Source organism: Podarcis muralis, chromosome 7 (genome assembly GCF_964188315.1).
Source record: "Podarcis muralis chromosome 7, rPodMur119.hap1.1, whole genome shotgun sequence".
NCBI lineage: Eukaryota > Metazoa > Chordata > Lepidosauria > Squamata > Lacertidae > Podarcis > Podarcis muralis.
Window position 1 is genome coordinate 35,564,533 of NC_135661.1, and position 17,331 is coordinate 35,581,863.

Consider the following 17,331-nt stretch of genomic DNA (forward strand, 5'->3'; position numbering starts at 1 on the left):
GTGAATAGTAATACCTTGACATTCCATGGACTTTTTTTTGGGTGGAGGCACTGTTTGTTGCTTGCACTGCATGCATTTATATATATATACTTGACCACCTAGCAGAGTTTCCAGAGTGGTGGTTTATTGCATATTCCGCTTGATAGGTTTGTGCAGAAGTTATATGACATGACCAGTTTAGTGGCTCTTTTCCTTCACTTTCCAGTGTGGTTTTCCATTGCTTTTTAATTACCAAGCTCTTTGTGGTCAGAAAAGTGCACCAGAAATTGCAGGATAACAACCAAATAGCTTGTCTGGAAGCACCCCAAGTTTTACCTTCCAAGGTTCACCTTGCTTCAATCTCTCAATGTCGTGCATTGTAATCGTGCCAGCCAACAATTTTAACTCCTCTGCAGACCAGTAAATGCTATTAAATGCTATGAAATCTTGATGCAATATGCTCTGACCATTTGCTTCCTTGAAGAGATCCTTCTTTCTCCATGCGTCATGACTCTTGGGTCTACACAGCATTTGCACAGACTTTGCAGACTTCTGCGTGGATATTTTCTTTTCCTAGGGAGCTAAAGAATGTAATTTGTCCGGGGTAAGGTTCTCTCTTCACTTGTGTTGCATATGGAGGCAGTGATTTCTTTTTCTTTCTTTTTTTGGTGGGGTTGGGGGGGAAGAGCCTAAGGGGTTATGTTGTTGCAGTTCCACAGGCGCCAGCGCACTGGCACGCCACAGGTGATATCGGAGCGAATGTTGTTTAAAGCGTCCGTCCCACGGCTTCACAAATGTGCTCTGACCAGAGGATGTTTTTTTAAACTTCAAAGGGCTTTTCAGGCTGGCTCCGAGCCTCCCAGACTGAGTCCGCAGTTGTTGGGGATTTTTTTCTTCTTCTCAGCTCTCTCAGTGTGTTGAATCGGGTGCGATTTTTGGGTGTGTGGGGGGTGTGTGTGTGGTGTTTTTTGTTCAATCAGCCTTGACCATCGCTACCCCACCCCACCCCAGTCAGATGAATTTGTAAACACAAACAGTATATCACAGGGACATGGTTTATATACCACTTTAATTTTGTTCTGAAACTTTCCCTTAAAATATATATATATATATATATATACACACATTAAAAGGAAGAGCAATTTGCAAATAAAATAAATGAGGAGAGGAAGGCCGGGGGCTGGGGGAGAGAAGTACAGAAGAGCCTTTTCACTTGCCACCATATTAAGAGTTCTTTTCTGAAGCTGGAGATCAAGCGGGAGAGTTCTATGCCAGGTATCGCAGGAGGAAATTGGGATATTCCTGCTTTAGCCATGTTAACGTTTTGATTTAGATCCTTTCGTCAGAATTTAATCTCCAAATGGATGGTGTGCCAGATTCAAACCTACTGGCAGGTAGTAAGATGAGAAAGCAGTTTTGTTGTTCCCTACTCTCTTTCCTGGATCTCCCTAAAACAATTGCATCTGTGTATGGGATTGTTGCCTCCAATATTAGTCCCACCCAAGACCAGTCCAACTGAAATTGGTGGACATGACAAACATGGGCCCACCAATTTCAGTAGATCTACACTGATTAGAACTTGGTTGGCTACAGTTGCTTCAATACCACTTGCTGGAAACCACAGGGGTGATGGGAAGAGTGCTCTTGTACATAGCTTGGGGATGCTGTACTTCGTTGTCACTTGAGGCTCAGGGAGCCTCAGTGACACAGAGTGCCTACCATCAGCTTTGGCTGGTGGCCCAGCTGTACCCCCTAGCTGGACAGGGACAGCCTAATTCCTGTCGTCTATGCTCTAAAAACCTCCAGGTGGTATATGTGGGGCTGCCTCTGAAGACAGTTTGGAAATATCAGCCAGGTTGCTTATTGGCGCAAGATGGTTTGAGCATATTATACTGATTCTGGCCCAACTGCACTGGCTGCCAATTAGTTTCCAAGCCCAGTTCAAAGTGCTGGTTTTGACCTATAAAGCCTTAAACGGCTTAGGACTGCAATACCTCAAGATTTGCCTCTCCCCGTATGAACTGACCCAGACCTTGCAACAATCATCTGAGGGCCTTTTTCGTGTGCCTCCTCCACATGAGATCTGTCAGGTGGCAACACGGCCCTTTCTGTGGTGGCTCCCCATTTGTGGTATGCTCTTCCCAGGGGGGGCTTGCCTGGCACCTTCATTATACATCTTTAGGCACCAGACAAAAACATTCCTCTTCAACTTGATCTTTGGCTGATCAACATTCTGTGTCCTTTTAAATGTGTTTGTGGAAGCGGGGGTGGGCTTATAGGTTTGTTTTGTTCTTGTTTTTATCATGTACTTTTTGTTTTTATGCTGTGACGGATGAAGGGTGGTATATTAAATAATTAATCACTATACCCTATGTGCTTCTGTTCCCCCATGATTCCCCCATGGAAACAGCAGGAAAGAACTGTATGCTGGTATTTTGTCCCATGATTTTCCAGGTTAAGGGGACTGCAAACAGATTTCCTCTGGAATCAAATAACAAAGAAATGCATGTTAAACGTGTGCTATATTCCATTAGTTTCCCAGAAACGGCTTTTATGTCACATGAAGGCTCAATTATAATGTGGAAATTAACAGTTAGGGAAATGGAATACACTGAACTGTGGGGGAACCAAATTTACTGACAAAGAATTCTCACACGTAATGTCTGTGTAACACTTGAAAACCACTTTAAGAAATTTGAAAGTTGCCACAGTATTGAGACAAGTTGATGAAGAAGCCATATAGGCCTGTGAAAGTGAAGTCAATTAGTGAGACTGAGTGGACATTATTCCATCATGCTTAATAGTGCTATGATTAAGTAGCAGGAAATATTCCATCATTAGTCTTCATTTCCTCCTCTTGAATCCCCCCCCCCCAAATACTTTTTCAAGAAGGAGCTCCTTTGTAGGGATTTTCTTTTTTTCATGGTGTCAGCGAAGTGGTGCATTTTTGTTGTTGAAAGTTTAAAGAGAATTTGTGAAGGAGTTTCAGAGTGAATTGAGAATGTGGGGAGAAGGGAAAGACAGGATTTCCCCCCTCTGCTTCAGAGATCCCCCCCCTCTGCTTCTTGCTACCATATTTTATATTATAATGAATTCTGGCTTTTTATATTTCTGTTATAATGAACTTTGCCTTTTTATATATTTCTAATATTGTGTGTGTTTGGGCATGCACACATGTTTCTGCATTCTTATTTTCTGGATGCCATCTCATAATTTTGGTCCCCTTCCACTGAAGTATTGGTCTGGTACTTTGCTTTTCTGATGAGAAATCAGGGTTCGATCACTTTGATCTGTAGAACTTTCGCTTCTACAAGTTCCAGGCGATGTCCATTCTGTGTTTTCTAAGGGGCCATTACACTAGTGTGGAGGCGCCTGCATTTTGGACCTCACAGCCTGTTGACGTTAGGCAGGCACCATCACTTTACTCTTCTGCGTACATGCTCAGAACTACCGTGTACAGTTCTGGTCAAGGTAAAGGTAAAGGGACCCCTGATCATTAGGTCCAGTCGTGACCGACTCTGGGGTTGCGGTGCTCATCTCGCTTTATTGGCCGAGGGAGCTGGCGTACAGCTTCCGGGTCATGTGGCCAGCATGACTAAGCCGCTTCTGGCGAAACCAGAGCAGCACACGGAAACGCCGTTTACCTTCCCACTGGAGCGGTACCTATTTATCTACTTGGTCTAGAGAAAAGGCGACTAAGAGGCAACATGACAGACCGTTATAACATTGTGCATGGCATGGAAAAAGTGGATAGAGAAAAGTTCATTTCCCCCTCTCGTAACTCCAGAACCCATGTACATCCCGTGAAGCTGAATGCTGGAAGATTCAGGGCAGACCTAAGAGAGTACTCCTTCAAACAGTGCATAGTATACCCTGTATACCTGAAGGAACACCTCTACCCTGTCATTCAACCCAGACACTGAGCTGGAGCTCAGAGGGCCTTCTGGCTGTTCCTCACTGCGAGAAGTGGAACTTTAGGGAACCAAACAGAAGGCCTTTTTGGTAGTCACCCCCCCCGCCCCCCGTGGAATGTCCTCCTGCCAGATGTCAAAGAGTTAATCTGTATAATTTTTTCATAGACATCTGTTTCGAGAAGCTTTTACTGTTTGACATTGTTGTTGTTTGTTATAGTTAAACTATAGAACTCACTCCGACAGGAAGCAGGAACGGCCACCAACTTGGATGGCTCTAAAAGGAGGTTAGACAAATTCATGGTGGGAGAGGGTTATTGGTGGCTACTAGCAATGATAAAAGCTATGCTCTGTCTCCACGGCTGAAGGCAGTGATGCTTCTGAATGCCAGTTCCTGGAAACCACAGGAGGAGAAAGTGATCTAGTGCTCACATCCTGCTCTCTGGTTTCCCACAGGCCACTGTGGGAGCAGGATGCTGGTCTGGACTAGATGGGCCACTGTGTATGCTGAATGGCAGCAGCTCTCTGGGATTTGCCAACCCTTTGTGGAGACGCTGAGGCCTGAACCCAAGCAGTGGCCCTTTGAGGATTTCCTCTGCAGTAGCCAGACAGCTGAGATGTGCCAGTGGAAGAGCCACCTATTTTTGTGGTGTGGATAAGCTTTAAAGGGCACCCTTTTAAAATAAATAAATAAATCTGCCAAATGACCTTCTTCAGAAGTCTATTCTTGGGAGTGGCAGGCATATCTCTGTGTGTGCCTTAAGTGAAATGCATGTCAAAATGTTTACAAAAGAATTCAAGTGGAGGCTTTTGGGGGGAGTTGGGAATGTTAGCCTTTTGTCAAGATGGGCTTTGTGATGGAAAGCCTTTCTCTAATGAGAGCGAATTTAATGCCTCCTGTGTGGGCAGGGGCCTCTTTGCATTGTCCAAAGCTTCAGAAGTGAAGGAGAGGTTTTCAGCTTAATGAGCATCTTAACTCTGGCCTTCTCCAAGGCACGCAAAATGTCACCCTGGTGAGTGAGCCTGAGAGGCGGAAGTGGCTATCAGGAAAGCCTGTGATGGACATGGGCAAACTCTTGGGTCTGCTGCCCCCTTTTCATTTCCTGCTCAGAAAAGGGCGCTGCAGCAGCAGTTGATAATTAGTTGAAGTGAGCAATGAAGAGGAGTTGTGTTGTGTTGGCTGATCGGCTGTGTTGTCAGCCTGTTTGGGTTTTGTACCTCTATTTATGATTATTTATTTTTACATGTGGCATTATAAAGCCTTATAAGGATCTGGTATGTCAAGGACTGTCTCTCCCCACATGAACCAAACCAGACCTTTGTTTATCATGTGAGGTTCTTCCCCATGTACCCCTTTCTGAGGGAGGCACAGAAACTGGTGACCCAAGAATGAGCCTTTTCAGTGGTGGCTCCCCATTTCCGAAAAGCTCTCCACAGAGAAGCTTTTCTCTGGTGCTGTCACTGCCTGTTTTTAGGCATTGGGCAGCACCATTTTTATTCAGTCAGACATTTGGACCTTATCTTTTTAGTGGGGTGGGGCTGAGTTGGATCTGCTCTTGTAGACGTATTGGTGAACATTTGTTGTTTTTAATAGTTGTTTTGGGAAGCCACTTTGAGTCCATCTTTCTGAAAAAAGCAGCACCTCCCACTTTTTCGTTACAACAACTCTGTGAGGTTAGGCTGAGAGACAGTGACCAGCTCAAGGTCACCCAGTGAGCTGCATGGCTTGGGTGGGCATTTGAACCCTGGCCTCTTCCAGTTCCTTGTCCGGCTCCCTAACCATTGCACCATCATGCTGGCGCTCTCCCTTGCCATCTGCTTTCCTCTTCAACTTTGAAAGCCTATTCCTCCCTTCTCTCCTTTTTGCATCCTCTGTATTATTTAAAGCTTAAGAGAATTAAGACAATTTCCTTCTGTCTGTAAAGGAGTTAATAGCATCTTTAGGCACTTTAAAATACATTAATAAAGACAACTTCTCTGATGAATATTGGATTATAGGGATGGGTTTATTCCAAGCGCTGTGTGGTTTTCAAAGGGCTCAGCCAATCTGGCTACAATAATCGTAGCTGTTGGTCTTTGCGTGTCGTCTGCTTCTCCTCCCCCTCCCAAGTTTTCCCCCTCCCCGTGAAGATTAAGACAGATCTCTTTGCTTCACCCTGCCAGGAAATTCTCCCCCATCCCCAGGCCCAGCTCTGTATATTTTGGCAGATTTGGATGCCTTCCCTCTTTAACATGAGCATCTTGAGCTATGAGCCTGCCGTATGCAACTTGCTGCTAATCCAAGCCCGGTGTTGACCAGGGGTGGTGAACTATTGGACTTCAAGAAGCTGCTGGACTCTTGCTCCCATCAGCCCCATCCAGTAAGGCCAACAGTCTGGGATGATGGGAGTTGCAGTCCAACAGCCACTGGAGGGCCACAGGCTCCCCACCCCTGATGCAAAGAGACTGTGGGCATGATTTTTCATAACAATTATTTCCAGTTGGGGAAATGTTGCAGAGCATCTGCTTTGCATGCAAGAGGTTCCAGCAGCTCCAGGCAGACCTGAGAAAGAATCAGCTCTGGGGTTTTTTCCCCACTAGGGAAGGAAAATAGTCCAGGTGTGGTGGAAGTATGACATTGCTGTTTTGCAAACAACTATAAAATACACACACATCTGCCTCGTCATTTGTGGAGGGGCTGTTGCTCACAGGCAGAACATTTGACTTGCATGCAGAAATTTCCCAGGTTCAGTTCCTGGCATCTCCAGGTAGAGATTATTGCCTGAAACCCAGGAGAGCTGCTGCCAATCAGTGTAGACAATACTGAATCAGATGGCTCAATGGTCTGATTCCGTATAATGCAGTTTCCTGTGTTCCTATGATAAGCTAAGGCTTAGGGTGGAAGCACAGAGCAGAAATTAGTTTCCTTTGACTAATGGCACACAGTTTAGTGGAGGGAGAGAGAGAAAAAGAGTGTGTGTCTCTGTTGGTTCTTAAATGTTTTAAGTATGTGCATCCTCAAGCCAGGAAATTTTGAGTCTTGCATTGTCAAATGCTATTTGGCTTCCATTTCCCTGTGTGTGTGTGCACGCACACACGTTAAAAAAAAGAGGACTTTTAAAGTGCGGAAATTAGAGATGACATAGAAGGGATGGGGCCTTTGTCCTGCCCAGACCCTTTATTTTTGACAGTTTTGCCCAAAAGTTCCTTTAGTTGTATGGAACAAGCAGTTGCTTTGCCCCTGAGAGAGTGACCCCCCCCCGTCTCTTTTTCACAAAGGGTTTGCAGCACAGCTGCCCAAATGTTTTGTGTTATTGCTTATTAGTGAAATTTTCCCCCAATAAGAGCAAATTATTATTGCTCCCTTGTTACTTGAGATGTAATATCCTTTTCATGTTGTTTTGGCACAGGGACTTTTGAGATATTTATCAGGTGTGTGTATCCATATTGCTGCTGTTGTTGTTTTCGTCGCGGTTATGTAAAAGGTGGTTTTAGTCTTGTTCCCCCTGATAAGTATAGAATTAGTTCTCTCTTTTGAATTGCATCCAAGTTTTATAAAGTGAGCCTGAAGACTAGGGCTTTCTGGTAAATATCCTCATCCCCTCCTCCTGCTAAAGTTGGATCTGACTTTTGTTATCATTACAGTTGGTGCATTTGGCAGCATGCATTTTTAATAATTAAGAGATAAAACTTGTCTTTTTCTTTGGCATCCAGTATGTCTGGTTTTGTTTGCTGGAGTTTCCTTTTCATTCTTTTTCCAACAGAGAGCTTGTGCAATGCACTTTTCACAACGAAGGGTTGGCCAATTTCACTCATCACTCTTTTTCTTTTTTGAGACCTGGAATAGAATTCAGATATTTTAGTCCTTTACTCCCTCTCCCCACCTCATGATGTTGCAGTCGCCTCCTAGGTTATTTTGAGATAATTCAGTTATTTGGGGGGGTTGACATTAGGTGCTATAACAGCAACACAACATTTTCTGTTTACTTGTGGCTTTTGTGGAGCTGAAGCAATTTTATATTTGAAAGTTTTTCTCCAACATGCTTTGGATGTCAAAGCTCTCTAGGGAATCTTTTCAGATGGCTGATAACAGATAAACTTCACGTTCAGAGTTGAACAACTGCAAGAGAAAGTGTTTGGTTGCTTTTTAAAAAAATATTCACAATGCCTTTAATTTGTTTGGACTCTGGTGTGTTTGTTTGTTTGTTTGTGTGTGTGTGTCTGTGTGCGTGTGTGTGTGTGTGTGTGTGAGAGAGAGAGAGAGAGAGAGAGAGAGAGAGAGAGAGAGTGAGAGAGTGCAACAGAGCCATGTTTGCTTGACTTCTGCCTCTGGCTTGACTGCAAGGGTAGGAAAAAAATTTCCCGCCTGAGGGATGCATTTTCTTATGAGAAATGGGCCAGAAGCAGAAGTAGGAGGAGCAGTAGACATGACACTTAACCTCTGCACAATTGTCTGCACATGCTCAGTTTCTTCTTGCAGGCTTTCCGTGAGTCACTGAGAGGACAGAGTGCAGGTGTTATTGCAGGTGTATTCTGCATTGTGGTTAACACAATGGCTTCAATCACACAGCAGTTCATCCAGTTTTCCTAACTGTTCATTTCCGCATTATATTTGAGCTTTTAAATGACATAAAAGCCACTTCTGGAAATATAGCTGAATATAGCACAAATTTAGTTTTCATTTCTGTGTTATTTGCAAATGCTTCCCCCCTCCCCCAGAATCCAGTAACATTGAAGTGACCAATTTTAGTTACTTTGTATTGTATTTCACTGAAGGATGCTGTAGTGCCCCAATGAATTTTTTATTGTGTACTTTAATTGTGTGCGTTTTTAATAGCTGTAAGCAGCTTAGAAGCTATTTTGGCATGTAAGTGGTTAATAATAATAATAATTAATAATAACAATAGAAACTGCAATCAAAGGCTTTGCCGCGTGGAAACCATTTTAAGTGCACTTTGTACAGCAAGTCATCTTGACGAACGCGTTCCTTTGCAACGCTGACAAATTCTTCCACCGAGGCGTCTGCTTTTCAGTGTTAAACACACTTATTCCCCCTGGTCTGTGTATGTGTATGTCACTTTTTATGTAAAGTTTTAAAACATTATTTATGCAAAATGAATTGTGAGCCAGGTTTTCGCATGCTATAAATACCTTAAGTTCAGAGTCATGCCGTGTTCAGCGTGATCAGCAACAGAATGTCCTGAGGAAAAGTTAAACAATTTGACAAAGACAGAGTCCCCTGTTCCCAGAGAATAGGGTAGATTTTCTGGGAAGAGCAGAACCCCAGGAGCACAATTGCACAACCGTTAATAAGTAGCTTTCGTTTGTCTGAATTACTCCCTTGGCTATGGGGAAATTGTTCCCTGGCTCAGTGGTAGAGCATGCAGCATGCCGACGGTCCCATGTTCAATCCCGAGCATCTCCTGGTAAGGCTAGAGTGTCCCCTGCCTGAAACCCTAGAGAGCCATTGCCAGTGTAGTGACCTTGAAGGACCAATATTCTGACTCCCTATAAGGCAGCTTCTTTTGTTCTTGTGCTTCAGTGGTACATCTCATAATAGTAAGGATTTCTGCTGCAAGTCAAGAAAGCTTGCTGAACCAACTTTGTGATTGCTAAGTCATATATGGGAAATCACATGCCCACTTTCCCCAAAAAGTCCAGAAGAAATGGGGGGGGGGGGGAATAGCCAACCCTAGTGGTTTTACATGGATGCCGATTTGCAACCAGCACTACGCACAATGCAAATGCATTGAAAGGATGCAAAAATGCCAGACTTGTGGTGCTCTTTCTGCTGCTCAGAGCAAGGGGCATTGTGAGAAATTAAAATGGTGGCTCAGACCCAACTACCTGGTGCTGATGGCAAGATTGGTTACCTCCAAGTAAGCCTGGAGGTAGGGGGCATCACCTGCACAGGGTGGGATCCCGTTACTACAGAGGCCAAACAGATGCTTGTGAGAAGCCCAGACACAGGACCTGAGCACAACAGCTTCACTTTTCCCACACTGCCTCTAAGGTTGGAGACTATACATGGCTATTGTGACTAGCGACCCTTGGAAGCCTTGTCCTCCACCTGCTCAAGATCTTTGCCTAAGATTGGCAAATGTGGCCAGTAATTACTTGGATAGTGTTTTCGAGGTTACCAGCATGAGTTTGACCAAACTGCGGGAGGTAGTGGAGGACAGAGGTGCCTGGCGTGCTCTGGTCCATGGGGTCACGAAGAGTCGGACATGACTAAACGAGTAAACAACAACAACAACAATTACTTAGATTTTCTGAATCCGGGGAAGGTTTCTTGAGGAGTGGTTTTACCACTGCCTCCTTCAAGCAAAACTTTTTGCAAAAGTTGAATTCTAAAGTGGCCCAGGTTAGTGCCATCAACACGTCTTCTGGTGTGCTTTTAACCAAAGGGAGAAACGGAGTCCGTGCATTATACAGTTTGGCCCTAAAATATACATGTGCTAAAAGCCATACGAGTGGTCCAAAGCACACTATTAATGCCACCACTCTTGCTGATGTGTCAGTGATTAAAAGTGTGCTTAAGGAATCTGGCTGTGATCCGAAGCTCCACAAGGCTTCTGACGCACACACGGCCCGTCAGCTGCCCCCGTCGCTCCAGATGGAGAAAATCGGAAAGCATCTCCTTGTAAGAAGTTCCTGATGTGCACTGGAGCCCTCGCATGAATGCAGAAACCGCTGGATTATGGCAACCGAGAGTATGTGCAAACAGGGAGAGGGAGAGAAATTTCTGGCTCCCAGATCAAAAACTCTTGCTCCGTTCGAGAAATAGGCTATAAGAGTTTTGGTCCTCATTAAGCTTACATAGAAATATGTAACGCATATTTCAGACATGGCAAAAATAGAACACCCCCCCCCCCCGCCTTTTGGTAGAGTACTAAAGATTTTAATATGTTTAAGCCTTTACTATTCAAGCAAGCGGTTTCCATGTGGAATGTAACTTAAGAACACCCAAGTTTTAAACTTCCTCTTCTCAGAATTTATGGAAGCCTCAGAAACTCCCCCACTTTTTCTTCTATACATGTCAAGATCTGTTTCAAGCTTTATTTCTTTTTTTAAAGCAAATTTAAAAGCATATCCCCAGTACTTTTCACAGCTTGATTTAATGTAGCTACCATGTGTCTTGAATACAATTCTAACTTCTGAAACCAATATTTCTTCAGAGAGCAGTAAAGTTGTTTCTTCATGACACCAATATGTAGCTTTCTTGCCAAGAGGTATATTCTAGGATTTATTAGACTCTCCACTGCCCTCCTGCTTCCAGCTCTCCCCTCCCCACCCCCGTCCAAACAACCTAGATTTTAGCTGCTAGTAAAGTAAACATGTTCAAAAACTGCATTTAGCTTCATGCAGGGCAGATACAAAATAAAATCCTCCAAGGGTGTGTTGCAGCTAAAAGATTCACAACTCTTTCCGGGGTTTTTATTTTTAAAGTAGGCATTTCTCATGTATTTGTTGCATAAACCATTAAATGCTTCAGGCTTGGGTTTGTGGGTTTATATCTGTCTATCTATCATACAGTAGCAAATGTATTTCTGTGAAAAAAATAATATCCTTTCTCTGTAGGATTTTTGTGTGCTTGCCTTTAGTATGGTATGAGGGAACATGTTCGTGCCTTTCTTTGCATTCCCCTTCACTGTTTTTGTGTGGGAGGGGGAAGTGCTGTGATGATGGCTTCTTCCTTTTTCTTTTCTTTAATATATATATATTTATAACAGCACATAGTGCAAGATTTCCTTGGCCATTGAAAGATTTAGTTGAAAACCACCCATAGGCTCGCTTTTGCATTCATCTAGCGACAAATGCCTATTTAAATAAATAACTAATGTGTCCTACAGATGTTATTGTCAGGGTTGCACCTTGAATTTGCACAGCCCTACTTCCTTTTGGGCACCCCAGTCCTCCTTTCACTTCCTAACTTGCAAGAACGGAGGTTTTCTACATTGTCAGAACCAGGCAAACTGTGGTTTCAGCAAACTATGGGTTTCCTCCAGACAAGTTTCAGAAACCATGGGTGGTGCTTGACTAAGCCATACCTGGAGCAGACCCACTGAAACCAATGAATCTATAGCTTGGACTTGGTTTCCAGTTCTGATTTGAAACCAGACCATGGTATGCAGTTCCTACAGTTTGCCCAGCTTGTACATGGCAAACTATGGTTACGGGTGGCCACTTAACCCTGGTTGTAGCTCCGTGAGGGGAATAGGAGTCTCCTAACACTGCTTGACACCTTTAACAAACTGCAACTCCCAGAATTCGTTGAGGGAAGCCATGGCTGTTTAAAGTGGTACGATTGAAGGTAAAGTGGGGCCTTGGTGATTAATTGCTTGGAGGTTTTTTGGGTGGTGTGTGAGTGGCTACTCTATGGGGCTCCAGGTGATAGAGCCTGGGGTTTAAGGAAAAACCAAAGGAGGTCCCAAACTCTGAAGCCTACCGCGGGTACCCAGGGTTTTCGTTGCAGTTCCATCTTAATTAAATATTTCTGGTACTTTTTTTAAAAAAAGAAAGCAAGGCAAAGCAAGATCAGTCCCTATATGCCGCAGCAAACTTTCAAGAAGTGGAGAAAATATGCTGGAACATATTTGATATTCATATGATCAGACTTAAAGGACCAATACAAAATACTGAGAGAAGCAGATGATCACGGGGGAAAATGACATCCCAGCCCTTGCAAATCCTTTATTCTCTCCTATATCTGAGCCTCTCTCTTGAAGAGGGGAAGAGTCTTTGTGCCCAAGAGAAAACGTTCTCCCAAAAAAGGAAGGTGCTGAAATTGCAGTCTTTCGCACGGCAGAAAATTTGTGAGTGAATTTTAAGGGCTTCTGAGATGTTCAAGGACAGTAAGTTTGTTGGCCTGCATGAACTGGAGAGAGAGTAGCATTTTTGGATTATTGAGCAATGCTGCCTAGCTAATTTCACTGTATCAATCGGTGGAGGCTGGTCCATTTGGGCAAGTGGGTCTGCCCTCAACCAGCTACTACCTGTAGGCCTTCTTACTTGCATCTAGTCCAAGGGATGCTCAGTTTAGTTGGTGGCTTCTTTGGCATCAGTGTTGCCCTTGTAGTCTCAACAAGGAAGATGGGGACAAAACTATTATTATTATTAGGAATGAATTATTATTTGTTCCCACCAATGACTTGGAGTGTGTGGTGTTGGGGGTGGAGCTGTTTGCTGCTCTGACCCACTCCCCGCATGCCTATTCAGTTTAACACTGAATTAATACAATGCCTGAATATGGCTGTGTTGCAAACTCTTTATATTACCCTTCTGTCATCTTGCGAAATCTCTTTGTACATGTTCTGGTGCTAACCCAGATTCTCAGCTCAATGCCTTATTTTCTACAGGCCCTTTTCACCACCGCATTGGCGAGCCCATTGTGAAAAGCAAAATGGTAAAAATAATTGCTTGTCATTGGCCGTGACCTGTATGGTATCTGATATCACAATGGATCAAAACGCTTTTCTCTTTTTTTACATAAGGAGGTCTCTTGACTGGTCTGTCTTCACTCAGGGCACCAGCACCTACAAACTTCTGCCTGGGTTCAAACTTCATGCGCGTCTGAATCTCTTTACCTAGAGTTGGAAAGTAAAGGACGTTTGTTTTCAATAAATGTTATCACTAACTGTAGAAACTTTTGCAATTGTTGAAATACTTTTGCCCTAACGTCTGTATCTAAGTCACAATGCTAGTTTAGAATGCTATTTCATGTTTCTTTTCTTACATGCTTGAATTTATGCTCTGCCTTTCCATAAATAAATCTTTTATTTAGCATTTCTCCTTCCCACCTCCCCTGGGAGCGTTCAGAAACGCTGACACCAAAAGCCTCCTGCCACTCGGCTGTGTGTTACTTTTGATTTGATACAGCGAAGGATTAAGCAGTAGTTTGGGGAACCACCTGGAGTACCGAAGGAGGGTATACCCTACAGCAGTATCAGTTTTACTCCTGTCAGATCCGTAGGAATCTTTGGTTGCATTGTAGTAAGGAGAGGTAAGCTTGCATCAGATAGCCTGGTGTCTGCTAATCTGTCAGTGTGATGTAGTGCCTGGAGTGTTTGACTAAGACCTGGGAGACCAGGGTTCAAATCCCCACATAGCCATGAAGCTCATGAGCTGTGAAGATTTGGGGCCACTCACAGTCTTTCACCCTAACCTACTTCACAGGGTTGTTGTGAGGATGAAGTGGAGAGGGGATGAGAGAACCATTTCTGCCACCTTGAGCTCCTTGAAGGAAATACGGGATACAAATGCAATGCATATAATAAGTAAATAACTTGCATGTGAAACCTAGCTAACCCCCCTTTCCATTCAGGCTCTGGACATAATACTTATATACATACATAATTTTATTTGTATGTCTCCTTTCCACAGTTCAAACCATGCTCAAGGCGGCTTACAACAGAAAAATAATAAATACATAACCACAACATAACAAAGGTAGTCATAAACAATAAAAAACATTTTAAAAATATATAACCAAACAGAACAATTTTCATGTAAATCACAAGATCTAAAATAAAGATACAAAAAACCCCACTAACACCCCTAAGAAATACCCCAGTGCAATAATTTTTTCAGCAACCTCAGCTTTTGAAGCTGGAGTCAGTCTAGGCCCCACCCTCCCAGCTGTGGTGGAAAAAGCCTTGCAAGGCAGGGAACAGGTCTTCCAGGACTTACAGCCAAGATGGTTTGTATCAGTGCAAGTTATACTCGGAGTAGGTCCACTGAAACTAATAAGTATGGCTAACTTAGGCCCATCAATTTCAGTAGGTCTAGTTTGAGTGCAACTTGTGAGTACATGTGGCTTAACAATCAAAACTCTCTTCACCAGGAGTTCTGGGAATTGTAGATATGTGATGAAAATAGATGGCTTTCAACATTTCTTAGCACCCTTAACAAACTGCAGTTCCCAGAATTCTTTGGGGGAAGCCAAGACTGTTTAAAGTGGTCTTATGCTGCTTTAAAGGTATGGTGTGAATGTGACCTTAGTTTCCCAACTTCAGCTTACCAAAGCAGGGAGGGCTCATGTTAAAGTGTGCCACTTCCAACTCAGGTGCAGATGAGAGTATCCATGCAGCAGAATCCAGACCATTAATTCAGGCCCTGGTAATGTTGAGATTAATCCATGTCTGATTGGCTGAGATTCCGAAGTAGGGAAGGATTTGATTGGTTCCAAAATAGATTACAGGGATGAGGCAGAATGTTCACTTTCCAGTGTCTAGTTACCTCCCCAAGTTTGGTCATTGCCCCATCATGGGTAATTGGTGATTGCAAGCTTTTTCCCTTTAGGGAACCTTTACAGCAGGTGTGGGGAACCTTTGGCCTCCAAATGTTGTTGAACTACAACTCCCATCAGCCTCAGCAAGCACGCCCAGTGGCCAGGGTTGATGGGAATTATTCAGCAATGTCTGGAGGGCTAAAGGTTCCCCACACCTGAAGTAGTGGGTGCCTTCAAGTAGAGGACGGCCTCTGCAAAGTAGGATGTGCGGGCACCCTGCTTGTGGATAAAACGTGAAGTTAAAAGTGGCCCATGTATCCGAATTTATACCTGTTTTGGAAGTCAATTCCATTCATTGCTTGTTCTGAAATAAGTGCTGCGTTGCAGTCTTGAATTGGACCTGGAAGCCAACCACTTCCCCAGGCATGAAAGGAGAAGAGCTCTCCGAAAGTTCAGAGTGGGAATCCTCTCGAGATCTAGAGTTCTTCCTTCTTTCTCTTTGCTTCTTCTCACCGTCTTTAAAAGTCTACTCCTAAGAGAGCAAATCTGTCTTAATTATGGATTCATGCTCTTCCCTGCGCTGCTTCTTTCAAACCTTTCCTTACCCTTGTTCACAAAAGTACGTGGGATTTGAGCCGGTGCCATCCAGGTTGCTATAATTGCTTAATCTAGCTGTCAAGATAGCATGCTTGAATTTGTGTGCAGAATTAATATTATGATTAGGCCCTTGCTTTACAAAGCAGAAAATCTGTCCCTTTCATCGGCCATTATGTTTGAGAGGGAGCTATTGTTCCTTGCGGAGGCAGCTTGGCTGTTGCACTAGAAGATAATCCATTTAGCAGATCACTTTTTAAACAGCTCAACCTCAGGACTCATGTTGTACCTTTCAGCTCCACTTGGGGAGTTCATTAATTTGCTTGCTTTAGAAGCCGGTCTTTCCATAAATTCTGTATAGATTTTTGTAACAGTTGCAGGTCCTCCTCTTATGCTGGGCGAGTGCTGCTTCCTTCGTGCCCAGATCAATTCTTGTATATGGCGCTCTTAAAACTGTCTCCATTTGAAACTTAATTCTTCCACCTTTCCAGTTTGCAGCTTGTTTCATGTTTGTAGCTGGAGAGATAGACATTCCTTGTTCTTGTTCTTGTCTAACTGCAAAATGCAGAAAATTGAACCTGGGACTTTCGGGTGTGCAAAGCCTTGTGTCCTGCCACTGAGCTATGACCTCCGTCCATCCTCTCATCTTTTATATGCCTGTCTTAAGGCAAGGGCTCTTCCATGGACCAGGGATGGGCCACCTGTAGTCCTCCACATGGGTTCCAGCCCCCATCCGTCCTGATCAATGGCTTTGTGGATTGGGGTTGATAGGAGTTGGAGCTCGACTGTGTGTGGCGGGCTACAGGTTCCTCATCCCATTTGAGGCTCAACGTGGTGGTGATGAACTCATGCTCACATTCTCTGTTGGAGGATGCTATGCAGATTGCTTCCCACGTTGGTGTTGCTCCTTTGCGTGCACTGGGTAGAATTACCAGGCTTTTGTGTCAGTCTTATCTTTTCCGCAGCCATGTGAGTTGGGGTGGGATAGAGGATGAAAGGATCCCAGAGGCATCAATTCTTGCGGCTTTAGAGTCCCTGGCCCCAGAGTTTGTTTGTTCTCCCCTCCTCCTAGTTCCTGTGACTCCACCAGTCCTCCTTTCCTTCCCCCCCAGATATTTGAAATTGAAAATGTAACTTGAAACTTGAAGAAGAAGAAAAAGATCAAGAGTCTCTCTCCCTCTCTCTTTTTTTAAGCTTCTTATTGGATCAGCAGTTAGAAACTTATCCTGGGCTTGAACTCTTTCTCTCGGTTTAATGGAAGTTGTGCTGCTCAGGAGCAAACATCACAACTCTGTATCCTCCAGGGAAAAGCTTGCTGCTTTTCACATACAAGCAGAACTAAATACTGGACTTTGATGTACTTCATCTGTGTGAGAATATATATATATATATATATATATATATATATATATATATATCCTTCCTACTACTTTCAACCTGTTGGTGGGAGGTAGTTTTATGCTACTTAAGTTAGACTTTCTCATGTTGATCTTCTGTACATTATGAGTGTGTTCAAGAGTGCAGGCAGGCAGAAGGTGGATTGGGATCTACTGGCACCTAGGAAACTGTCTGATACTGAGTCAGATTATTGGTCCATCTGGCTCAGTATGGTCTACACTGACTGGCAGCAGCTTTCCA

The 17,331-nt window shown here is 43.7% G+C and overlaps 1 protein-coding gene across 3 annotated transcripts in view; it reads left to right on the top strand.

Moving 5' to 3' along the window:
- Window positions 1-17,331, top strand: part of NKD1 (NKD inhibitor of Wnt signaling pathway 1) — a 114,582-nt gene that overhangs the window by 26,156 nt on the left and 71,095 nt on the right. The gene's annotated exons all lie outside the window — the stretch shown is intronic.